General features: G+C 43.0%; 4 non-coding genes and 1 pseudogene across 4 annotated transcripts; all 5 read left to right on the top strand.

Annotated features, from left to right (window-relative positions):
* The first annotated feature begins 20,630 nt into the window (after positions 1 to 20,630).
* LOC150093967 (U2 spliceosomal RNA) lies at positions 20,631 to 20,800 on the top strand (annotated as a pseudogene).
* A 1,267-nt stretch (positions 20,801 to 22,067) lies between these two features.
* Positions 22,068 to 22,260, top strand: LOC150093966 (U2 spliceosomal RNA). Its single transcript, XR_016550389.1, has one exon. It is a non-coding gene; the product is annotated as a U2 spliceosomal RNA (small nuclear RNA).
* A 922-nt stretch (positions 22,261 to 23,182) lies between these two features.
* Positions 23,183 to 23,375, top strand: LOC150093965 (U2 spliceosomal RNA). Its single transcript, XR_016550388.1, has one exon. It is a non-coding gene; the product is annotated as a U2 spliceosomal RNA (small nuclear RNA).
* A 929-nt stretch (positions 23,376 to 24,304) lies between these two features.
* On the top strand, positions 24,305 to 24,497 carry LOC150093964 (U2 spliceosomal RNA). The gene has a single exon (XR_016550387.1). It is a non-coding gene; the product is annotated as a U2 spliceosomal RNA (small nuclear RNA).
* A 930-nt stretch (positions 24,498 to 25,427) lies between these two features.
* Positions 25,428 to 25,620, top strand: LOC150093963 (U2 spliceosomal RNA). The gene has a single exon (XR_016550386.1). It is a non-coding gene; the product is annotated as a U2 spliceosomal RNA (small nuclear RNA).
* Positions 25,621 to 25,839: the final 219 nt, after the last annotated feature.

Below are 25,839 nucleotides of genomic sequence, written 5' to 3'. Positions count from 1 at the left end.
TCGAATTCAGGAGGGTATACTATCCATTCGGTCAACCCAGACAGTTGAAGGATCATTTAGGGTTAATTAAGACACTCGACTTCTAGTGAAAGAAAGATCTACTCATGCGGTAAAATGAAATTTTCTGTGAAGCTGATGGCATCTCCATTGACCTTTGAAGTGTGAACACATGCTCTGAGGATCGTCAGTCATCAACTAAGAGTAGCTGACACACGGGGGGGGGGGTGCGTATTTACAACTGAGAAGACGGAATATAGCCCGAAAAGTAAATATTAATTCGAAAATGTAAATATTTTAGAAATAATAATAATAATAATAATAATAATAATTAATTAATTAAAATTTAAAAGTAAATTAGAGGTAACAAATTCGATGTTCGTGTTCGACACTCCTCTGTGAGTGTTAAACACACATACATACTGGCCTTATAATTAATTTTAATACCTCCCAACCCCTGAAATAAAAAGAAAATTTCGATTATTCTCTCTCTCTCTCTCTCTCTGTTCTGGATGAACATTTACCAATCGACAAGCTTTTAAAATAAAATAAATAAAATATGAACTGTTGTAGAAATAAAGCAACGCACTTTAGATTGAATATAGCCAAACTAAAGAACCCTAGATATGCAGTCAAAACACAACGAGATCGTTGATTTTAATGAAATCATTAATATTCATCAGGTCTCTAATTCGTATGCAATTTCTGATTTACAGGATTAGTTTCTTCTTCATAAGAACAAGTTTTGTGTTTAAAATTTAGGCACTTTTGTTTTGTTATAAAAAACAAAGTCGAAACAACTTGCACTTTTTTTATACTTTAAATTTTAACCAATGCTGGAAAAGGTCACGCGCTCGTCTAGAATGCATCTTGCAATCCTGCAAGAAATCCAGTTAATACCTAAACAAAACTTAGAAGGGGAAAGAAATGAGATATAAACGCCGATGTCTTAAAAAAAAAAATGCAATCCGAAGACGCGTGTCATTGATATTGCATACATAATGTTGTCATTCCCTTTTTCATTTAGCCATCTCCAAAATCTTGTTCCCTTCCCCCTATAAATATTCGTTCTTTTCCGAACACAGAGAGATTACTTGCACCAAAGGAAAAAGTTTCATACTTTTTTTTCGTTTGCAACGAAAAACACATTTTCAATCTACAAGCATCGCCGAGGCAACTGTCGGTCCTGGACGTATTGACGTGCAAGCAAAATGTGTCTTTTGATTAGCTTTTCTTTCCAAAGAAACAACAGAGGGGTTAGTATAGGAGGAGACTTCGTTTGGTTGACAAGGAAAATAAAACCTGACAGAAAGTGAAATGTTCACTAGAGAAAAGAAATAAACAGAGAGAAAGAGAGGAAGAATATAAGGAATGAAATATAGTACCTCAGGAGAAAAAAAAACACATAAAGAATGAAATATTCGTGAATATCTGAATATTTCCAAGGGTTTGTTTTTATTCAGTTTTATAAACTAACATTATAGGTTATAGCAATACTGGCAGACGAAATAATCAGTAATATAAGAGCGACTTACTCATTGGTGGAAAAATAATTAGTTATTTTGATTTGTATTTTCGGGGCTGGAAACACTGAAGAATCGTTTATGTACTGATAATTATCAATACGATGCGATTTCTTATTTCATGCATAAATCTGCCAATACTAACCAGCCTAGTAATATTTCATGCGTAAAAATTTGTCTCATTACTTGCGACCATTGATTACAAGAACGTATTTGGGTATTAATAACACGCCATGATTGAGTGCTGCAAATGAAAATATAAAATATGTAAAAAAAATTACTCTTCTATAATATTATAAAGAAAATTATATTTAAATAAAGTTATTTAAAATTTCTTATTTTTTATTTTAAATAAATATTAAGTTTTAAAAATACACCTTTTCTTGATTAATATACTTTTTGTAGTGATGCGGCAGAGTGAGTTATGTTAATGTTCCCGGGGCAGCAAATCCTATCCTTGGAGGGTAATGGATGGCAATGCTGTAGCCAATGAAGTTCTAACTGCTATTGCTGTTACCCTCCTGCCATGATCAGAGCTTTAATAGCTAAATAACACCTTATCCCTACACTGTCCTCTACAGATAACGAGGAAGATGAAAAGCATTCTTGCTTCGCCCCTTTAAATCAGTCCTTATGAGGTTGTTAATGTTCCCCATTTACCGCAGAATTATCGCCCAATCAGTCTCATCTCCAATCTGGGTAAGGTTGCAGAGAAGGTCATCCTCTCACGACTCCAAACCTCAGTAAATGACCTAAACATCCTCCCTAAAGAACAGTTTGGTTTTCGGCAACACCATAGTACTACCCAGCAAATTGGGTAGTACTATGGTGTTGCTGAAGCCAGTTGTAGCTGGTGGAATATATCACCACCAGCTACAACTGGCGCCAGTGCACAGGAGCGGTATTCCTAGACCTGTCTAAAGCATTTGACAAAATCTGGCATTTTGGACTCCTGCACAAACTTATCTCAGCCGGTATCTCACTAAAAATGGTTCATCTAATCCGTTCATATCTTCAGAATAGATCAATGCAAGTTAAAATTAACGGTTCTACATCGTCCCAGCGCCATATCTTTGCTGGAGTGCCGCAGGGATCTTTACTGGCTCCATTGCTGTTTTCTGTATACATGTCAGACATCCCACACAATCCGATGACTTCCATTTTAGCACTGTATACGGACGATACGGCAATACTAACCAGATCTCTCAGACCCCACTTCGTTACCAGAAAGCTTCAAGAAAATCTTCTAAAGCTGGAGGGTTGGTTCTCCAAGTGGAGATTGCAAGTCAACCCCCTGAAAAGCTCAGCGGTTCTTTTCTCAAAAAGGCTTTTCGTGTCTCCTGCAGGAGATGTGTTACTATTCAATACTAAAATTCCCTGGCAGAAAGAAACAAATTACCTGGGTGTGATTCTCGACAAAAAGCTATCTTTCAATCAACATATCAAGTCTGCATGTGCAAAACCATCTAAAGCCATAGCTCAGATCTACCCGCTAATTAATAGAAATAGCAAACTCAGCAACAGAATCAAATTGCAGCTATACCAGATGACGATTCGTCCTATAATCACCTATGCCTCTCCAGCCTGGAGCCACACCTCTAATACTAACATTATTAAGATACAGCGAGTGCAGAACAAGTGCTTGAGAATGATTTTGAACGCCCCGTGGTATGTTAGAAACAGCCAACTCCACAGAGACACAAATATTCCCTATATTCTCTCTTATCTACAATCCTTAGCTTCTAAATTTTTTCTAAAGACGTCCACACATCCCAATGATTTGGTTCAACAAGCTGCAGCATACGAGCCAACGGACATATTCAAATATAGAAGACCAAAAACTATATTAGCCTCCTATAGCGATACATAATCTCCATGCCCATTCAGGGCGACCAAACTGCTCGTAAATTTTACCCTCACTGTAACCACGACAGATAGCGGGGAATATGAAAAGCATTTTGCTTCACCCCTTAAAGAATAAATGTCAATTGTCAATTGTCAATGTTAATGTTAGAGCTGACATGGGTAAAAAAGTCCTTTCTAGGACTTCCAGGGTAACAAATGGCAATGCTGTAGCCAATGAAGTTTTAACTGAGGTTCGGCTATTGCCATTACCCAGCCATGACTAGAGCTTTTTAGCTCAATAAGACTCCATCCACACAGATTTTCTTCATTCCGGCAGATGACGGGATAAAGAGTCAAGGACTCAGTCCATCGCCCTGTTCTTTTACGAACTTTAAGATGTTAATGTTAGCTGTTACCCAGTCATGACTGCAGCTTTTCGTGTTGAACGTGTTTTACTTCAATCAGATGAAGGGATAAAGAGCCAAGGACTCAGTCCATCTTCCCCAACAATATATATATATATATATATATCAGAAATATTATCGTATGATGTGTGCATTTATTACTGTTTGCGGGCATTTTCTTCCCTACTTCGGGACCAAGGATCATGCTGGTCCTCGCGCAGAGGTTGCGGCTGAGTAGTATTATCTGCTATGTAATTACATGAAAGAGTTTACAACAGATGGTATAAACGTTCTTTAATTAAAATCGCAAAAGTTATATACTGCGAATTCTTTCAACTTTCGAGATATGACACTCCACATCTGGAAACAAATGCGGAAGTATTATTCAACAGCATCAAAAATAGTTGGGGACAACCATTTCACAGGGACTTGGCCTATGGCATCTTCCGGTGAAGTGGGTAAAGTCGCGATACAGACCCAGACCGTGCGATCCATTTGCCAGAACGTTGAAACGGTGGGACATTTCTTCTATTTCTGTCCCCTCCCCCCCGCTCAATGTATCTGGCGAAGACTCAGTAACGTATTAGGCATCCCAATGCTGACCTTTGCGGAGGTCGTGTATTTTCAGTTTCCGCCACCTGTTAGAAAAATGCAGAAATTCTTAATTTTCCTAGTAAATGTGCTGAAATGCCATATCCGGAAAGTGCGAAAAAAAATCCCAGATTCGGGATGAAAATAGAATATACGCGAGAGTGCTCAGTGGGTTTTATTTTTACTTGCCTAGGTCCTTGGCACAGGAGAGATACCTGCTAGGGGATGGAAAGTTTTTCAATAAATGATGCAAACCACCTAATATCTATTTCATGACACAGGGCAATTTAAACCTTGTCTGTTTTTATAAAATAATTCCTTGGTTTTCTAGTTTCGCAAATAGGAGGGGGTATTGGCCTGATTAAAACCGAGCTGCGAAGGCCAACATCGAGGCGGTTTATCAGCTCCTTGGGAGCTGTACCACTTGGGCCAGGTTCTTCCCCCATTTTTCTGTTCATTTGGTTCTCTAATCAACGGTTATTACATTATGACCTTCGTGATCATTTCGTCTCTTTTGTTTATTTATTTTTGATAATTTATGTTTATTTTTCTTTTTTGGCATTTTTTAGAACAAGTGTGATGAGAGTGATGTCTAAGGACCTTTTTAGCCACAATCTCACGGTTATATAACTAAATTGATCGACTGAGGCCTCTTTTATAGCCTCCTACTATCATACTCTACATTTTGATCTCTTCCCTCTCACTACTTGCTGACCCTCAGCATTCTTTTATACTATAAAGGCCGGTGATGAGAGACATGAACTCCCAAAATATCTAGTTACTCGAAAAATACGCGTGTATAGTACATGTATTTATAGTATTTTAGATAAAGAATTGACCTTACAGCTGATTACACTCTTCAATTATCACTTGATAATCAAATACAAGTCCGGCCGACGAAAGTGGATTCGATCCTACCGGTCCAGTATGGGTGGACTGGCTAATAATGATTACTGTCGAAAAAGACAAAACATGCAGCATTCAGGCCTTTAATAGACCACCATGCACCTGTAATTTGTACCAGTTCCTCCTCCCTCTCGTTAGTCCTGTATGCAAGCCACTTAGTTTTTATTTCCAATTTTATAAAGTAGCAGTTATGTGTTCATACAACTATGGATAACTGCTCAGTAATTTGCCAACGTTTCATCGGGTTAGTTAATTCTATAAAATCTGGTCCTTCACACAGGAAAGATACTTTACACCTAAAGTAATTGCAGCACATCAGGCCCATCAAAAAGACCTTGACGATTATAATCTTAATAAAGAATATGATAATTTTATGGTACAGAAAAAATCTTAAAGATATAGTAACCTAAAGTTCGTAAGTCACTTGAAATATTAATATATCTTATTTCAGTCTTATCACCCGACTTATATCATTATTTTAATCAGTAAATGAAGTAATTCGTACGGTAAAGTGTATTTAATTGTTAATACAATCTTTTATATATATCTAACAAAAATTTCTTTTGATTCCTGTTTAAAATTATATTTAAGGTACTTCGAAAAGTAGCATCTGCTGACTTCAAAAATTTACTCTTCAACTAATAACCGATTCCTTGGTGCCAAGGTTTGCCATAACTGAAACTGGCAGATTCAAGTTCCCCAATGTTGCCAACCCTAAAAGTTGTATGCTTCATATACGTTAAATTAAACCTTATGCCTTTCAGCTATTACAGTATTTGTTGTTTGAACGTAAGTATAATACTGATGCAACCCAAAGTGAAAAATGACTACTGTATGTTGAACGCGTGGCCTTGGTTTTACAGAGAAAATCTGAAGTCCATTAAGCTGGATTGCATGTATATCTTATTTTAATATTTATATTTCTAAACTGTTACGCTAAGTAAAATCGCACTAAACGAAACACACGAAATAAATTATATTAAATGATTTTTTAATTGAAATAAATGTAATATGAAAGGTTCTTACCAAATTTAAAATTTTCCGGCCGAAAATATAACTAGTGCATTAAAAAAAAATAATAAAATTAAAAAAAAAAATATATATATATATATATATATAAATAGCGCCTCGGAAGGGTAGTTGGGTTTTGGTTTTCGGCTTGAAAGATCTGGATGTGAACCCATCTAGAATGGGAGAAATATTTAAGATTCTAATTCTGTCATAGTGAATAAGAATCGAACATTTTAGGGGATTATCAACTAAATCAAAGTTAAAGTCTCCCCCCCCCCCTCAAACTGATTTATCTTCCTTCTTGCAAAACAGACAAACCAGCCAGGAAAAACATTCAAGTATACTGCCGTAACCTTCGAGTCTTAATACTTAAGAAATACTTCGAGTCTTATTAAGATACAAATAAAATACTTCCAAATATTAAAAAACTCAAAAATAAATTCTCTGAAAGTTGGTCATCAAGATTTTGAAGGCATAATTAAAGGGGAAAACGTTTTTCGCATTGATTTATCCAAAAGAACATTACTGGATAATTTATGAATGCATAACGAGATATGAACCTCATTAATATTACATTTGTAATGCAAATTAAGTTTAAATTTAAATTAAATTAATGCAAATTCGCAATAGATTTGAAAAACCCACCATCTTAACATAAAATAACCTGACCTGATATATCATCAGGTCAGATTATTTTATTTCCATTATCAGAGGTAATAGAGGTATGTAGTGGCTTGAAAAAGTTCAATGTGTGGCCTCTAGAGTAGGGTTTCCGTATCAGGTAAAATTAATAAAAAAAAATGCAAAGAAATTATAAAAATTAACACAAAAATGGAAAAAAAAAAAAAAATCGTAACCCTACGAATATTCGGATATTCCATACACGGATATTCCTCTGCCATGAATGGATATATTTTTATTGGCACTGGGTAGTTTTTTGTATCTCTCACCTATGAAAGGTTGCAAAGTAAGAGTCACAAAAAACTACCCAATTCCAATAAAAATATATCCATTCATGGCAGAGGAATATCCGTGTATGGGGAGAGATAAACAAAATGAATCTAATAGGCGCTTTTATTTTTATTATTATTTAGAAATCTCATTTGCATTAAACTATAAATATACAGTGTCTAGACAAAAAGTTGGAGAATTAGCAATTTTGTTGATCGGCAACTACTGAAATGTACTTTCGCCTGGGAAATCTGTTAATGTAACACGAACAAGACGGGAAGAGGAACCGATATTAGAAGTCTCATCTGTAAAGCTCGCACATATGGGGCATCTCTAAAAGAAGCTGAGGCTTTAGAGGATATGTCAGTACAGATAGTAAGTTTTTTCCTGCTCTTAGAGAGCAAAGAAAAACCTACGACAGCAGTCATAATGCATGCCAAAAAAACAAAGATCAATGACAAGAATTGAACTGTGGCAGAAGTTATCGGAAAATATTTTGGCAGTGTTGCTAAAGTTTAATGAAAACAGAGCTCAGATAGCTACATAAACACAATACCCATAGCTGCCTCTTTGGAAATTTTTTTCATCTGTCGTAGATTTTTGGCATTGCTAACCAACAGTAGACAGTTGTCCTATGAATAAAAATCACTGCTGATAATTTATATTAAATCATCATCATCACCAACTCTGGAAAGAGTTGGTAATGATGAAGTCTTCTAGGACAATTTCCCTATTCATCGAGCCAAAACAAGATTCAACATGTTTCCAAGCATGGCTGTGAGTTCCTACACATGCACTAAGCAACACAATTCTCTATTCTGAATCCTATCAAACCCATGCAGGATATTCTGAAAAGATATAAACAACAGTAATAGCAATTGTCTTCTTCATCTCTCTCTCTCTCTCTCTCTCTCTCTCTCTCTCTCTCTCGCTACTTCTCAACTCTAGTCACCATTGTTGAGCAGTTCAAACCTCTGATAAGAGGTCCAGCTTATTTTGGACCACCACTCTCAAAATCGTTTGTCTACAAAATATTTCGTTGCCATGGAAATCCTATTTATCCGTCAATATGATTTTTAGTGGTGCATGCCCATGAACTAACAAAAATATCGACAGTGAAATATTCAACTGTGATCAATATAATAACTATACCGCACGTAAACAGATATAACAGATCAGTCAAGTACCGATCACTTTAATGTGAACACGGTGATACCCGTCATCATTTCTGTTCGCGGGCTAAAGAGCCCGACTTAAGGTGGGTAAAACTTTAACAGTAAACAGAGTCTAACTTCTGTTAGTTCCTAAAAATTTTCCTAACGCTGCTTTTGGAATGGAGGAAAACCTCCCTTCCAGGTAGCAGTGTACCAGCTAGTTTTAGCGTAAAAAGAACAATTAGTTTTATACAGCCTCAGTATTATACTTCCTAGGCATGTTTACTTAACTTTGAATTGTAAATTTTAGTTTAACTTTAACTTTAAATTTAATTTTATGCCCTGGCGCGGCCTGACTAGGCCTGGTAAACCATTCGCCAAGACTCTTTCAGCAGGGTGTTTCTTCCTTTTTAATTACTGGGCGTTTGCCGCCAGGAGCTTGCTCACCAGCTCCCTTTCGTCCAGGTTGGTCAGCACGTTGATGGCTTTGTATATTTCTGCTATTCCTTTTGTGCTAAGTCCCGGTATTATCTTTAATTGGTTTCGTGTCACTTTCCTTATATTCGGGAAGGTTGTTTCCCCCCATCCAACTCCGTAGGTCGCAAAGTCCGTGGTGAAGATGTATGGGGGTCCTATTGCATCGACTACTTGTTGAATTTCTTCTGGGTTGTGAACAGGGAGGGGGAAGACCGAGGGCTCATGGATGTCTTCCTCTTCAGAGGGCGTCTCCTCGTCATGTTTTGTTTTCTTGCCTTCGCTTTCCTTGATACTTCCTGGACGTTTTCCTTTTTTTGCTTGGGGAATTTCTGTAGTTTTAAATTCCTCTTCTCTGGGTATTTTTTTAATGTCAGCATCTTTATGGCTTCCTGATCGTTTGTTACTATCTTGAGCGACGCTATTGTTCCGTGAAGATGAATTGTGGGTGCTTTCTCTAAAGTCCTCGCCTGAGGAGTCTTCATTTTCCGAGAGCCAATGAAACTTTGAATGGTTCTCTGATGTTTCAGTCTCCGGCTCTGAGTTGGCCGTTACTGGGTGAGTTGTAACCTTACTAGGTCCTGCAATGTTGACGGTCGGCTCCACTTTATCTGTGGGTGAGGTTATAATGGAAGGAACGTTGCTGGAGGTCGGAGGAACTTCTACTGACGCACTGACATGGGCAACAGCTTCGACTAAGGGTGTCGGCTCTGTGACTGCTATCTCTGTGGTGCTTATAGGAGGATCACTATCTCTACTTGGGAGGGGGGGGAAGTCTTCAGTTGATGCTGGTACCTTATCTTTGGGACATTGATATCTTTTATGGTCGTTGCCTTTGCATAAGTTACAGGGTTCTGTGCACATCAATTGGGAGTGCCCTATGGCGGCGCAGTTCCCACATCTGTTCTGTGGGCAGTCTCTGGCAGTGTGGCCACCAAGCCGACAACGACTGCATAACTTTACCATACCAGCATAGCTAGTCATGATGGTATAACCCTGTATGATGACAAAGTTGGGGATATTCTTTTTCATTTTAATTTTTAGGTGGATTTTGTCACCTTGCTCTATATTGGGGTATCTTTTAAACGTCGGTCTACACACTTCTTGTATAGTTCCGTATTGTAGGAACGCCGCTTTAATGACATCGTCCGAAATTTCTGCGGGCAATTTTTTTAAGTAAACATATTTGAGCCCATAAGGATCTAATGGCGTTGGGTGGTAGCGTATGCCTCCGAGTTCAATGCCCTCCGTAATCAGTCGCTCCTTGGTGGGATGAAATTTGACTGTTACTTCATAGAGCCGACGTGTGAACTCCCAGCAATTAATGTTTTTAATATGGTTAAGGTCAATCACTTTAACTAAAGCATCTGCTAATTCTTCGGGATCAACTGTCTTTTGGAATGAGAACAGATATAACAGATCAGTCGAGTACCGATCACTTTATTGTGAACACGGTGTTACCCGTCATCATCTCTGTCGCGGGCTAAAGAGCCCGACCTGGGGGGTAAACTTTAAGATGGAGGAACAGATTCTAAAATCTGGTGACACCTAAGAAATTTTCATCACGCTGCTTTTGGAAGGGAGTGGAAAGTCCCTTCAAGGTAGCAGTATACCAGCTACAATGTACATAACGAAAGAAACTAGTGTATGTGTAGGATTAGGGTAGCCTCGGTGTGAAACACGTCCTTGGCTGACTCGTAAATTGCAGTCTCCCCACACCGTCCCGCTCCGGGAGCTCACGTGGTGTGAGCGCGCGGAGCGAGAGGGAGGAGGAGCGAGTGAGAGAAAAAAGGGTCGACGACCGCCGACCGGAAGTTCAAAGCGCACGGCTGAAGCCGTACGACATGCGGGGGATATGGAGGAAACGTTTAAAATTTGGACGTGCGGCCTGGATGGTTGTAAGGTAGAGGGGGTTTTAGATCTTGATTTTCAACTTACCGTTCCAAAGGTAGGCTAGGTTGCTCGGGGAGCACCACTGTCTCTGGAACTGGGTTGGGCCTAATTCTGACAGTTTCATTTCAAGGAAGTTTCTAATTGATGATCTACAGCTTCTTAGAATGTCCAGTAAGCCTTTCCTGCACTTCTGGAATAGGGCGATGTTTCTAATTTTCCAGATATGGAACCGGAACTCTATGATGGTGTATGTCAGGAGAAGTTGAAGCTGTTTGTTCATGCCTGGTGGTGGGTCGTCAAGGTGGAGAGCTTGCCTGTGTGATATTGTGGTGCGGAACCTGTCTCCTACAAGGCGCCACACTGCCTGTGCGGTGAAGCAGTTGAAGAAGAGATGGTCTGCGGTCTCTGGCTCTTGGCAATAAAGGCATTTGGCTGAGGCTCTCTTGTTCCATTTGGACACCTTGGTGTTGACTGGAAGTATGTTGTGGGTGATTTTAAAGTTGAGCTCTTTCCTTGTGGCGTAGAGGAAGTTCAGCCTGTTGTTTTTCCACGTCAGGAGGTTGTCTTCTGTGGGAAGGTCGGTGTCTTTAATGTTCCTGAGAGTGCTGTAGATAACGGTCCTGGGGTGCGCCGATATGCTCGTGCCTCCGAGGATTGGGGTCAGTTTCCTGATAGCGTCCAAAAGGGTTTTATAGTACTTTGGAGGGAAGATAGCTTGAGGTCCAGTATAGGAGATGTCGAAGTACTTGCATAGGCTTGTACCTAGCCAGTACTTGGTAAGGCCGTATCCGATGTGGCTTGGGTTACTAAGAGTTTTTACGATGGTTTCTAATTTGGTGGCGGTGATTGCTTCATTGATTAAGGGGATGTTCAGGCCCCCGATTTCGAGTGGTCTGGTCATCTTGATTCTTTTGATTTTGTCTTGTTTTCCCTTCCAGAGAAAGCGGAACAGTATGCTCTCTAGTTTTTGTATGGCTTGTTTGCTGATGTCTAGGGGCGTGCCGTAGTACATGATAACCGGGATCATCAACTGCTTGGTGATGTGTGCTCTTCCGTAAAGGTCGATCGGGCAAGAGCTCCACTTTTCTGCGATCTGGTGTAATTTTGAAGCGACCTTGTTCGCACTGCAGAATGAATTGCTGTTATCGAAGTCGATACCGAGAATTGTAATTGGTGGTGGGCGGGCTGTTTTCTTAGCCTGGTGTCCGATCGGGAGCGAGGCCGTTTTCTCCGAGTTGATTTGAGACCCGGTAGCCCGTTCGAACAGGTTGATTGTGTGATGCAGACCTTGTAAAGATTTCCTGTCCTTCATTACGACGGTGATGTCGTCTGCGTAAAGAAGGTATTTCAGGGAAGGGCCTGCGGGTTGGGGTAGCTCTATGCCCCGGATTTCCTGGTTTTCTTGGATCATGTTTGCCAGAATTTCTATGAAGATGACGTATAGAACTGGCGATAGTGGGCAGCCTTGTCGGACTCCTCTTGAAATCTGTAGGGGGTCCGTTAAGACTCCGTTTATGCCGACCTGACTATGGATGTCATGGTAAACTGTGCGGATGTGTTGGGCGAATTTTGGGCCGAAACCGTGTTTTGCTAGGGTTGCGAACAGAAGTTTGTGTGACACTCTGTCGAACGCTTTGCTCTGATCCAGAGTGACGAGGATGGCTGCAGATTCTGTGTGTTTCAGGTAGGAGATGGCGTCCCTGAGGAAGGAGATGTTGTGATCCATCCCCCTACCTGGGATAGCACAGGCTTGGTTGTTCCTAATGATGGGGGGCAGGGCGTGTGAGAGACGCTTTGCCAGGCATTTCGTTCAGATTTTGTAGTCTGTATTGAGAAGGGTGATGGGTCGCCAGTTTTTTACTTTCCGCAGGTCGCCTGTTTTGGGGATGAGGGTGATGATGCCAGAACAGATATAACAGATATTAACCCTAGTGTCAATATGATGAAATGGATGCAGAACAGAAGGTAATATTCCGTGTTAAACTTGTGGGTTCAGAACTACTTGAAAAAAAATGTGTCGCTATAATTCCGTTTAAGTACTGTAGTCTCCCCTTATTCCGCGGTCAACCCAGCTCCAAAAATATTAAATGGAAAATTCCAGAAATAAACAATTTATAATTACATCAACAAAGTGGGTATTAGATCCAAAATTATTTCAAATCCGAATGCTTGTAGAAACTATGAAAGTTTCGTAAGTTGACCTGAGAGATTATGAGAATACAATCCTCGGCATCTCCGAGTTATCTTTAGCTACTTTATCATAGTCAAGTAGTGCAAGCTAAGGCAACTCGGAGATGCCGAGGATTGTATTCTCATAAGCTCTCGGGTCAACTTACGAAACGTTCATAGTTTCTACAAACATTCGGCTTTGAAATAATGTTGGATCTAATATCCACTTTGCCTGTGTAATTTTAAATCGCCGAAATAAAGCCGTATGGCTCTTTCTTTTAGTAATGGACAATTCAGCTGATCCCAGAGGTAGTCCAACACCGAGGCAACTCGTTGCAAAGGTGGAGAAAGCTACTTGTTCCTTGCTGCCTTTCGAAAACCAGGAATATCAGGAATTGCGCGCTGTTCTGAGTAGTTCTCAGTTATCATGTCGACTGTCGCGGTATCGCAGTGCTTGCGTTCAAGTAACCCTTATTTTACTTAATAAGGGCCCAAAGCGCAAGAGTAGCGATGCTAGCAATTCGGATATACCAAAGACAAACCGTAAAGTGCTTCCTTTAAGTGAAAATGGTGAAAGTTCTCGATTTCATAAAATAATAAATAAATCATAAAAAAACGAGCGCTGAGGTTGCTAAGATTCCATTCACATTCAGATAACTTTTATTACAGTATGTTGTTATAATTATTCTATTTTATTATCAGTTATTGTTGTTAATCACTTACTTTGTCTAATTTATTAATTAAACTTTATCACGGGTATGGATGTATAGGAAAATACATAGTATATATAAGCTCGGTACTATCCGCGGTTTCAGGTATCCGTGGGGTGTCTTGGAACGTATCCCCCCGCGGATAAGGGGGACTACTCTATTAATTTATTTCGTTTTTCGCTATGACTGGATAATTTAATAGGAAAATTAAAAACAAAACTATATCTGCAAAACATATTTTCAAAATAGCTAATTTCAGTTGCTAGAATGAAAAATTATAATTAAAAATGTTTTTTCTTCTTTTTTTTCGATATTATTTTCTAAATGTTATGTACCGATGCCTCCATATCTTCTTATAAGCTCCCCTTTTCTTTTTATTAAATAATGTTTGCAAAGGAATGCTTTATTTGTTCAAAATGTTAATATATTAACATTTTTATGACTAAGGCCATATTCAGATACACAAAGATTAATGCATAAACAATCAATACATCATGTACCTCAAATAATACAAAATCGAATCACATTTGTGGTGTACATAATTAAAAGAAAAAAAAAACAGTAAGCGAAAATTCTAAATTACAATCTATTGAATTTAAATCACAACCATGAAGAAATATCAGAGAGAGAGAGAGAGAGAGAGAGAGAGAAATTCACTAGCGAAAATCAACTAAAAATATTTCGACAAAAGTAAAATACCTGATAATTTGATGTGAAACATTTTCCCGACTATCAGGGTGTTTTGCTGCCAGAAGGAAGGTAAAAATGTGTCGAGAGTGTACAATAAAAACAAATAGATTTTATATTAATTAAGCCCATTTATTCGTATTAAATAGGAGCTAACGTATATGTCACATAAGCTATGTCTATAGGATATTACAACTGCCCAATATTCTTCCATTACGCCACCTGCAGGATTCATCTGTAGATGAAGTCTGAAGTCTGTCATTTCGACGCACCAATTATCACAGCAACGTGGTAGTTTATTGTTCATTCGGTTTTGCCGGGCTGTTTCTTGTATTTCTTATTTTAAAATAATAACGTATAGCGTTTATTTATCTGCTTACTCAGATCTCTTTGACTTTTTTTCTCTCTCCCTCTCTACTTTTTTATATTTCGCTAGACCTTAGCGGCCAACAACATCATTACAAAAAATAGTTTGTGTTCAATTTGCTTCTATTCGTCTTTCACTGTCCCCCTCCAAGAATCAGAGAGAGAGAGAGAGAGAGAGAGAGAGAGAGAGAGAGAGAGAGATGCTATAATTGAGGGAGCTTTTCTGCAACAAATCCGACTTTTTTTTTCTTCAAAACATTTATCAAATGATTTGTTTCTGCATTCAAAGATTTTTTTTTTCTCCTCCAATTTTTCTTTAATTACAATCACCTAAAAAATCTCGTCTTTTCGTTAAATTGGCACTGAGATTAGAATTCTCGAACGTTTCTTTTCTATTTTATGTTCAATTTGTTATTTAACAGCATCGCACCGGCATTTCTAGTTCTTAAAAATAATTAATTTATTCACTAATTTTCCTTAAAAGAGACTCATTAATGTTCCAAAAAGAATAATTTAGAGTCCAAATGAGTGTTTTTTATATACTCTCTATATCTTTCTTCCATTGTTCTTTTTCATTCTGTTCATTCTCTCCTTCTCCATTTTTTTAAAATTTTTATTTTTATTTTCCTATAATGGTCACAAAAAACAACAGAATTGTATTTTCCTTCCATCCACAAATATGCTTTAGTATACACATACACTCATGGGCCAAAATATTAGGACTACCCAGCCTGTTTCTGGCCTACGAGACTGCAGGGGTGGTCGATAATAGGTCAGCAGTTATAGGACTGTTCTTGTGGGCATCGCTGGGTCCTCTCAATCCCTATTAAACATATCTTGACTGTTTCAGACCAGATATTGCCCTGGTTGACAGTGTGGCCGGGTGGATTTGGACTCTTCCAACAAGACAACGGCCCGTGTCACAAGGATCGTATTGTAGAAGCATGGTGTGAAGAGCATATCTAACAATTCCGTGTGCTTCCCTGACTGAGTAACTCCTCTGATTTGAATCCCACAGAACGTTTGCAGGATCATGTGGAACGCAATATCCGCGGTCGACGTCAGTGTCTCGCTCAATCACTGATCGGGATGTTATTTGTTTGTGCAGAATGCTTCAAGACACCTTTCAATAAATTCAAAAATCATTAGTTTATTTTAAACTATAAATTCTATACTAATCATAGTTTAACTAAATTCAGATACAATCATTCCCGTTTCATAAGTTATAAATATTTTGGAAGTTCTTTTCACTTGGTTGAACTATAATAAATTTAGTTTAATCCTTTATCCAAGTGTAAGCAAACAAAGTTTGCGCCTGAAGTATCTTCAGGACTGAGGCAACTCGCGGTAAAGGTGGAACAAGCGGTCATCACTCCTTGTCTTAGTATCTCCCATAATGCAAATCACATCTCCTTGCTGACATGTATAATGCTGTGCATTAAGGGAAGGGCCACTACCCAGACCGATACTGACATTTATTAAGGTCTCGTCAGTGGAAGCCATACCCAGAGGTGGTAGCAATGGAGAAGTCATCTTTACCTATATGAGTTGCCAAAAGGTGTCTCACCTTATTATTAAATTACTCTGGATTTAGAGAAAGACGTTGAAAGTTTTTTCACTTGGTTAGACAATAATAAATGTAGTTTAATCCTTTATCCAAGTATAAGCAAACAACGTTTGCGCCTGAAGTATCTTCAGGACTGAGGCAACTCGTGGTAAAGGTGGACCAAGTTTTTTCATCACTCCTTGTCTTAGTACCAAGATCCAGAGTCACCTCTGGGTCTAGCTCTCGCTGACAAGACCTTAATAAAGGTCTAAACCGGTCTGGGTAGTGGCCCTTTCCTTAATGCATAGCATTATATCTCCCATAATGCAAACTACATCTCCGCAAGGAGATATGGTTTGCATTATGGGAGATACTAAGACAAGAAGTGATGAGATCTTGGTCCACCTTTACCACGAGTTGCCTCAGTCTTCAAGATACTTCAGGAGCAAACTTTGTTTGCTTACACTTGGATAAAGGATTAAACTAAATTTATTAAAGTTATAAATATTTTGTTTTTCCTTCGTCAGTCTCCACAGTTAATCGATAATCGTTTTGTATTTCAACAACATTCAAATCTCGCGAAGATTTCTTTATAGTAATGATAACACATTCGATTGTTCAGTTTATCCGTTGCACGTGTGACGAGTTCATTGGCTTCTTGTAAATGGTCTGACAGGAATTATAATCCTAACAGAATGAATATATTTGAATAGATTGGTGTCTGCGACAGTCTCCATACGATTCCTAACAGTTTTTGTTTGCCTTAAAAAGTTTTTTCGTCCCAAGTCGCGAAACAAAACTCCATCCTCATAGGAAATATTCTCGCTCAGGTAGCAGATGTTATCCCAATCAGTTTGGAAATGAATTTTTTTTTTCTTGAAGCACTTAACACAGACAAGGGAGGCCGAAATTAAATTCTCAGACACGCTCGGAAAATCTGATTACGAAATACTTTTTCGAAAGGTTCGCAATATTTTCACTTTTTCTTTATTCTAATTACGCAATTCACCTTTTTGCTTTTATTACTAAATCGACTTCTTGGGGATTCCAATAATCACAGCTTTCTTTTAAGTCTTAGCTATTCGAATAAAGGTAGAAATCCCAGTCTTATTATGAAGAGAATAGTGGCGGCAGCCGAAATTAAATTGTTTAAAAGTTTTCATCTTCGGCAGTCTAAAAGAAAAAATTATCTCAAATTTTAGCAATAAATTTTATTACAAGAAAAAAAAAACTTCCGACGGCATAGGCATTCAGACTTTCTGTTTCTTTTGAATTTCCATCGTTTCTAATTTTCTTTACCGGTGTTATACATCTTTAATTCTGGAAATAGTGGAAATATACATTTTTTTAAATTTGGATGGGGGGGGGGTGGGGGGGGGGGGGGGTGGGGGGGGGGGGGGGTGGGGGGGGGGGGGGGTGGGGGGGGGGGGGGGTGGGGGGGGGGGGGGGTGGGGGGGGGGGGGGGTGGGGGGGGGGGGGGGTGGGGGGGGGGGGGGGTGGGGGGGGGGGGGGGTGGGGGGGGGGGGGGGTGGGGGGGGGGGGGGGTGGGGGGGGGGGGGGGTGGGGGGGGGGGGGGGTGGGGGGGGGGGGGGGTGGGGGGGGGGGGGGGTGGGGGGGGGGGGGGGTGGGGGGGGGGGGGGGTGGGGGGGGGGGGGGGTGGGGGGGGGGGGGGGTGGGGGGGGGGGGGGGTGGGGGGGGGGGGGGGTGGGGGGGGGGGGGGGTGGGGGGGGGGGGGGGTGGGGGGGGGGGGGGGTGGGGGGGGGGGGGGGTGGGGGGGGGGGGGGGTGGGGGGGGGGGGGGGTGGGGGGGGGGGGGGGTGGGGGGGGGGGGGGGTGGGGGGGGGGGGGGGTGGGGGGGGGATTACATTACCCCGGCGTGTCTAATAACGACCTGCAAATGCGACGCGTGTTGTTCTAGTCCATTTCCTCTACTGAAAACGCGAAAAACGAATCGGGGGGGGGGGGGGGATCGTCACGAACTTTGAGTTGGCGTCTACCAACAAGATGGGATTTGCTGTAGATATAGGCGTGCTGATGAAGGTACGGTTTCTGATTGGAAGGGCTGGCCTTGCATCGCCACTTCTTAAGATCAGAGTCCCTCTACGAGCCCCGTGCTTCCGCGCAACGGGTGCAACTTCAGGACCCGGGTCGAGCCCGCTTCCTACAGCGAACGCAAGGACGAAGGAACCGTCTCGGAAGGCGTCGCCTCCAGAAGACCTTGAAAGTCTCTCTGAAAGAAGCAGACCGCACACCCACGGCGTGCGGTCATCGCAGGGGAAGACCACCTTCTTCCGGACCGCAGGTCGTTATCGCTTATCTGCCTTTTGGCTAAGCTTAATAAGCGGCGTTAAAAGAGAGCTCTTAAGCTAAGAGCAAACCGTAGTATCTGTCTTTAGACGCTTGATATCAGTGTGGGTCTCTCAGAGACCCTTGATATCAAGCATCGACCATAGATCACATTAAACCCCGGACCGGGGCAAAGTTAAACACTCGGGAGTGGGAACAGGGTTAGGCCCTCCCCCCCCCCCCAAGCATAATGACGTCAAGAACGACGAGGGACTTGACCGTAAGGTTTACCCTGAAGAAGAGCGTCGACCCTGCTGCCCTTGCAGAGGCTCTAATCAATGTCATCGAACTAGACCATATCTGTAACATCAACTGCTGGGATTTCTTCAAGGGGCTCTACGAAGTAACCCTGAAATTCCACTCCACCAAAGAGCAGTTAGTAGAAAAAGGCATAGACCTGAACGGGGAACACTTCCACCCCATCCCCTTGAAAAATGATAACCTCAAATATGTGTATCTCAAGAGGCTTCCCGCAGAGATGTCCGACGAGACCATCAAAGCTGCCTTTCAACAGTATGGGACCGTCGAAGCAGTACACAGAACTCATATGGAAAAATACCCCAACATAGAACTCGGGGATAAAATATACGTTAAAATAAAAATGACGAAAACAATTCCAAACTTCGTAATAATCCAAGGCTACTACGTCATGGCGAGCTACACGGGCATGACTAAACTCTGCAGCCGCTGCCGCCAAAGCGGCCATATGGCAAGAAACTGTCCCAGGAATAAATGCGGGAACTGCGGCACCATTGGCCACTCCCAACCCACCTGCAAAGAACCATGCAGCCTCTGCGCCAAAGACGACCACAGGAAATTCCAGTGTCCAAAAGACTGTATCACGAAATCTCCCGAAGAATTCCCCCCCCTCCCCAGTAAAGCTCCAACCACCACAGAGCCACCTACAACAAATGCGGAAACGACGCCAACAGTAATAGAACCCTCCGAAACTACAGCAAATTCAGTCGATGCCGAGTGTTCAACACAAGGAGAACACCCACCCACCGGCGGCAACTCGACAAACACAGACGACGCAGAAAAGAAGCAACACTCTATAGAACCCAGCCAGAAAACCTCCAGCACCTACTCCTCAATAAACTGGGGCTCCGACGAAGAGGACGCCGCACAAGATGCGCGAATGGACGTGACCAGTAACAACAGCATCCCACCCACAACAAAAGCCACAGTTACTACAAAACGAGCAGGAAGCCACACCGAAGCCGAGGCAAAGAAACCGAAACAACAAGAACAATCAACAACAGAGGAATCAGACGCAGAATCCGAGGAGTCGGAGGACTCAGAGTTCGAAGACAATATGATGCAACCCCTCAACGCAGCAGAATACCTACTCAGCGTCCACCAATCAAACCCAAAGCTACAGGAAAGTTACAAACAACAACTCGCAAAGCTACCAGCCCGCTTCTATAACGAAAGCCCACATAGATTAGGGTTCGAATGGGGCGCCTTCTACAGCAAAAACATGTCTATGTTTACAGCTGCCGAAGCAGAATCCATGACCTTCCTAAACAAAGAAGTAAGAGAGACAATCCAATACACCCTGCAGGAATTAACTACAAACAGGAAAAGAGAGATAATCGCGGCAGCCACCGAAAACCGGCGAAAAATGAAAATATTAGAGGCCCAACAGGCACAAGGAAAATAACAGGAAGAAACACCCTGCACAAAAACAGACCAATGAGCCACACTACTAGCGGAAACGCAGTTAACCGAAACTAACCTAACCTAACCTAACCTAACCTAACCGAAATTAACTTAACAACAAAAAAAAAAAAAAAAAAAAAAAAAAAAAAAAAAAAAAAAAAAAAAAAAGATGCCAAGGAAGTTCAAAACTGAGGCAACCTAGCTCCCATCGATAGGAAACATAGTTGGTTACACTGTTACCACAGAAGGAGGTTTCCACTCCTTCTGGAAATCAGAGTAAGGAAAATCTTAGAAATAAGTAGACATTTATTGTCTTTAAGATTACCCCCCAAAGTCGGGCTTTTTAGCCCGCAAACAGAAATGATGACGGGTAACACCGTGTTCACAATAAAAGTGATCGGTACTCGACTGATCTGTTCTTATCAGCTTAATATCTGATACGGAGGTCCATCGGACCCCAAGATGTTAAACTGATTTTTGGAACTCGGCGGAATGCTCGGGGCTCGCTCCACGTCTGCCACGAGTTGCTCTGGCCTTGCACTACCCCCAGAGTCGGCTCATTATATCGAAACCAAAAAGAAGGCGGGATGATCGCACCGGCACCCATACAGAGCGGAGCGAGTCTTCCGCCCGGCTGTCTTTGAGACCCGGTTCCAGGGCGCTTCTCCCAAGATGAAGGGCAGCCACTCCGAAACACGTCGCAAAACTTTCGACGTCGCTGTTATCTTTGTGACCCGGGTCGAGCCCGGTTCCTGTGAGACGAAGGGAAGCCACTCCAAACACACCGCAAGAATTTCGACGTCACGTGACTCATAAGAGTTGTGCCCGCTGCTACACGAAAAGACCAAAATAAAAAAAAAACACCAAAGCTCGCTGATGTAGGTAGGGGGGCGGGGGGAGGGGAGGCGTTTTTTATTGTTTTCATGTGTACTATATACCCGCCATGTCTTTTTATTGTTTTCATGTGTACTATATACCCGCCATGTCTTTTTTTGTATTCATGTGTAGTATACAACCGCCATGTCTTTTTTTGTTTGTCTGTGTATTACATTGCCCCGGCGCGTCTAATAACGACCTGCAAATGCAACACATGTGTACTATATACCCGCCATGTCTTTTTATTGTTTTCATGTGTACTATATACCCGCCATGTCTTTTTTTGTATTCATGTGTAGTATACAACCGCCATGTCTTTTTTTGTTTGTCTGTGTATTACATTGCCCCGGCGCGTCTAATAACGACCTGCAAATGCAACACATGTGTACTATATACCCGCCATGTCTTTTTATTGTTTTCATGTGTACTATATACCCGCCATGTCTTTTTTTGTATTCATGTGTAGTATACAACCGCCATGTCTTTTTTTGTTTGTCTGTGTATTACATTGCCCCGGCGCGTCTAATAACGACCTGCAAATGCAACACCGCGACGCGTGTTGCTCTAGCCCATTTCCTCTACCGAAAACGCGAAAACGAATCGCGGGGGGGGGGGGGATCGTCGAGAAGTTTGAGTTGGCGTCTACCAACAAGATGGGATTTGCTGTAGATATAGGCGTGCTGATGAAGGTACGGGTTCTGATTGGAAGGGCTGGCCTTGCATCGCCACTTCTTCAGATCAGAGTCACTTTATGAGCCCCAGGCTTCCACGCAACGGGTGCAACTTTAGGACCCGGGTCGAGCCGGCTTCCTACAGCGATCGCAAGGACGAAGGAGCCGTCTCGGTAGGCGTCGCCTCCAAAAGACCTTGAAAGTCTCTCTGAAAGAAGCAGACCGCACACCCCCGGCGTGCGGTCATCGCAGGGGAAGACCTCCTTCTTCCGGACCGCGGGTCGTTATCGCTTCTCGGCCTTTTGGCTAAGATCAAAGTGTAGTATCTGTTCTTATCAGCTTAATATCTGATACGGAGGTCCATCGGACCCCAAGATGTTAAACTGATTTTTGGAACTCGGCGGAATGCTCGGGGCTCGCTCCACGTCTGCCACGAGTTGCTCTGGCCTTGCACTACCCCCAGAGTCGGCTCATTATATCGAAACCAAAAAGAAGGCGGGATGATCGCACCGGCACCCATACAGAGCGGAGCGAGTCTTCCGCCCGGCTGTCTTTGAGACCCGGTTCCAGGGCGCTTCTCCCAAGATGAAGGGCAGCCACTCCGAAACACGTCGCAAAACTTTCGACGTCGCTGTTATCTTTGTGACCCGGGTCGAGCCCGGTTCCTGTGAGACGAAGGGAAGCCACTCCAAACACACCGCAAGAATTTCGACGTCACGTGACTCATAAGAGTTGTGCCCGCTGCTACACGAAAAGACCAAAATAAAAAAAAAACACCAAAGCTCGCTGATGTAGGTAGGGGGGCGGGGGGAGGGGAGGCGTTTTTTATTGTTTTCATGTGTACTATATACCCGCCATGTCTTTTTATTGTTTTCATGTGTACTATATACCCGCCATGTCTTTTTTTGTATTCATGTGTAGTATACAACCGCCATGTCTTTTTTTGTTTGTCTGTGTATTACATTGCCCCGGCGCGTCTAATAACGACCTGCAAATGCGACGCGTGTTGTTCTAGTCCATTTCCTCTACTGAAAACGCGAAAACGAATCGGGGGGGGGGGGATCGTCACGAAGTTTGAGTTGGCGTCTACCAACAAGATGGGATTTGCTGTAGATATAGGCGTGCTGATGAAGGTACGGTTTCTGATTGGAAGGGCTGGCCTTGCATCGCCACTTCTTAAGATCAGAGTCCCTCTACGAGCCCCGTGCTTCCGCGCAACGGGTGCAACTTCAGGACCCGGGTCGAGCCCGCTTCCTACAGCGAACGCAAGGACGAAGGAACCGTCTCGGAAGGCGTCGCCTCCAGAAGACCTTGAAAGTCTCTCTGAAAGAAGCAGACCGCACACCCGCGGCGTGCGGTCATCGCAGGGGAAGACCACCTTCTTCCGGACCGCAGGTCGTTATCGCTTCTCGGCCTTTTGGCTAAGATCAAAGTGTAGTATCTGTTCTTATCAGCTTAATATCTGATACGGAGGTCCATCGGACCCCAAGATGTTAAACTGATTTTTGGAACTCGGCGGAATGATCGGGGCTCGCTCCACGTCTGCCACGAGTTGCTCTGGCCTTGCACTACCTCCAGAGTCGGCTCATTATATCGAAACCAAAAAAAAAAAAGGCGGGCTGATCGCACCGGCACCCACACAGAGCGGAGGGAGTCTTCCGCCCGGCTATCTTTGCGAACCGGTTCCAGGGCGCCTCTTCCAAGATGAAGGGCAGCCACTCCAAAACACGTCGCAAAACTTTCGACGTCGCTGTTATCTTTGTGACCCGGGTCGAGCCCGGTTCCTGTGAGACGAAGGGAAGCCACTCCAAACACACCGCAAGAATTTCGACGTCACGTGACTCATAAGAGTTGTGCTCGCTACTACACGAAAACACCAAAATAAAAAAAAAAACACACCAAAGCTCGCTGATGTAGGTAGGGGGGCGGGGGGGAGGGGAGGCGTATTTTATTGTTTTCATGTGTACTATATACCCGCCATGTCTTTTTATTGTTTTCATGTGTACTATATACCCGCCATGTCTTTTTTTGTATTCATGTGTGCTATATAACCGCCATGTCTTTTTTTGTTTGTCTGTGTATTACATTACCCCGGCGTGTCTAATAACGACCTGCAAATGCGACGCGTGTTGTTCTAGTCCATTTCCTCTACTGAAAACGCGAAAACGAATCGGGGGGGGGGGATCGTCGAGAAGTTTGAGTTGGCGTCTACCAACAAGATGGGATTTGCTGTAGATATAGGCGTGCTGATGAAGGTACGGTTTCTGATTGGAAGGGCTGGCCTTGCATCGCCACTTCTTAAGATCAGAGTCCCTCTACGAGCCCCGTGCTTCCGCGCAACGGGTGCAACTTCAGGACCCGGGTCGAGCCCGCTTCCTACAGCGAACGCAAGGACGAAGGAACCGTCTCGGAAGGCGTCGCCTCCAGAAGACCTTGAAAGTCTCTCTGAAAGAAGCAGACCGCACACCCGCGGCGTGCGGTCATCGCAGGGGAAGACCACCTTCTTCCGGACCGCAGGTCGTTATCGCTTCTCGGCCTTTTGGCTAAGATCAAAGTGTAGTATCTGTTCTTATCAGCTTAATATCTGATACGGAGGTCCATCGGACCCCAAGATGTTAAACTGATTTTTGGAACTCGGCGGAATGATCGGGGCTCGCTCCACGTCTGCCACGAGTTGCTCTGGCCTTGCACTACCTCCAGAGTCGGCTCATTATATCGAAACCAAAAAAAAAAAAGGCGGGCTGATCGCACCGGCACCCACACAGAGCGGAGGGAGTCTTCCGCCCGGCTATCTTTGCGAACCGGTTCCAGGGCGCCTCTTCCAAGATGAAGGGCAGCCACTCCAAAACACGTCGCAAAACTTTCGACGTCGCTGTTATCTTTGTGACCCGGGTCGAGCCCGGTTCCTGTGAGACGAAGGGAAGCCACTCCAAACACACCGCAAGAATTTCGACGTCACGTGACTCATAAGAGTTGTGCTCGCTACTACACGAAAACACCAAAATAAAAAAAAAAACACACCAAAGCTCGCTGATGTAGGTAGGGGGGCGGGGGGGAGGGGAGGCGTATTTTATTGTTTTCATGTGTACTATATACCCGCCATGTCTTTTTATTGTTTTCATGTGTACTATATACCCGCCATGTCTTTTTTTGTATTCATGTGTGCTATATAACCGCCATGTCTTTTTTTGTTTGTCTGTGTATTACATTACCCCGGCGTGTCTAATAACGACCTGCAAATGCGACGCGTGTTGTTCTAGTCCATTTCCTCTACTGAAAACGCGAAAACGAATCGGGGGGGGGGGGATCGTCACGAAGTTTGAGTTGGCGTCTACCAACAAGATGGGATTTGCTGTAGATATAGGCGTGCTGATGAAGGTACGGTTTCTGATTGGAAGGGCTGGCCTTGCATCGCCACTTCTTAAGATCAGAGTCCCTCTACGAGCCCCGTGCTTCCGCGCAACGGGTGCAACTTCAGGACCCGGGTCGAGCCCGCTTCCTACAGCGAACGCAAGGACGAAGGAACCGTCTCGGAAGGCGTCGCCTCCAGAAGACCTTGAAAGTCTCTCTGAAAGAAGCAGACCGCACACCCGCGGCGTGCGGTCATCGCAGGGGAAGACCACCTTCTTCCGGACCGCAGGTCGTTATCGCTTCTCGGCCTTTTGGCTAAGATCAAAGTGTAGTATCTGTTCTTATCAGCTTAATATCTGATACGGAGGTCCATCGGACCCCAAGATGTTAAACTGATTTTTGGAACTCGGCGGAATGATCGGGGCTCGCTCCACGTCTGCCACGAGTTGCTCTGGCCTTGCACTACCTCCAGAGTCGGCTCATTATATCGAAACCAAAAAAAAAAAAGGCGGGCTGATCGCACCGGCACCCACACAGAGCGGAGGGAGTCTTCCGCCCGGCTATCTTTGCGAACCGGTTCCAGGGCGCCTCTTCCAAGATGAAGGGCAGCCACTCCAAAACACGTCGCAAAACTTTCGACGTCGCTGTTATCTTTGTGACCCGGGTCGAGCCCGGTTCCTGTGAGACGAAGGGAAGCCACTCCAAAC

Source organism: Typopeltis vanoorti, chromosome 23 (assembly GCF_054136105.1).
Source record: "Typopeltis vanoorti isolate ZY-2024b chromosome 23, IOZ_Tvanoo_1.0, whole genome shotgun sequence".
Classification (NCBI taxonomy): Eukaryota; Metazoa; Arthropoda; class Arachnida; order Uropygi; family Thelyphonidae; genus Typopeltis; species Typopeltis vanoorti.
Note: the sequence above shows the minus strand (reverse complement) of the source record. Positions and strands in the feature narration are given on the sequence as shown.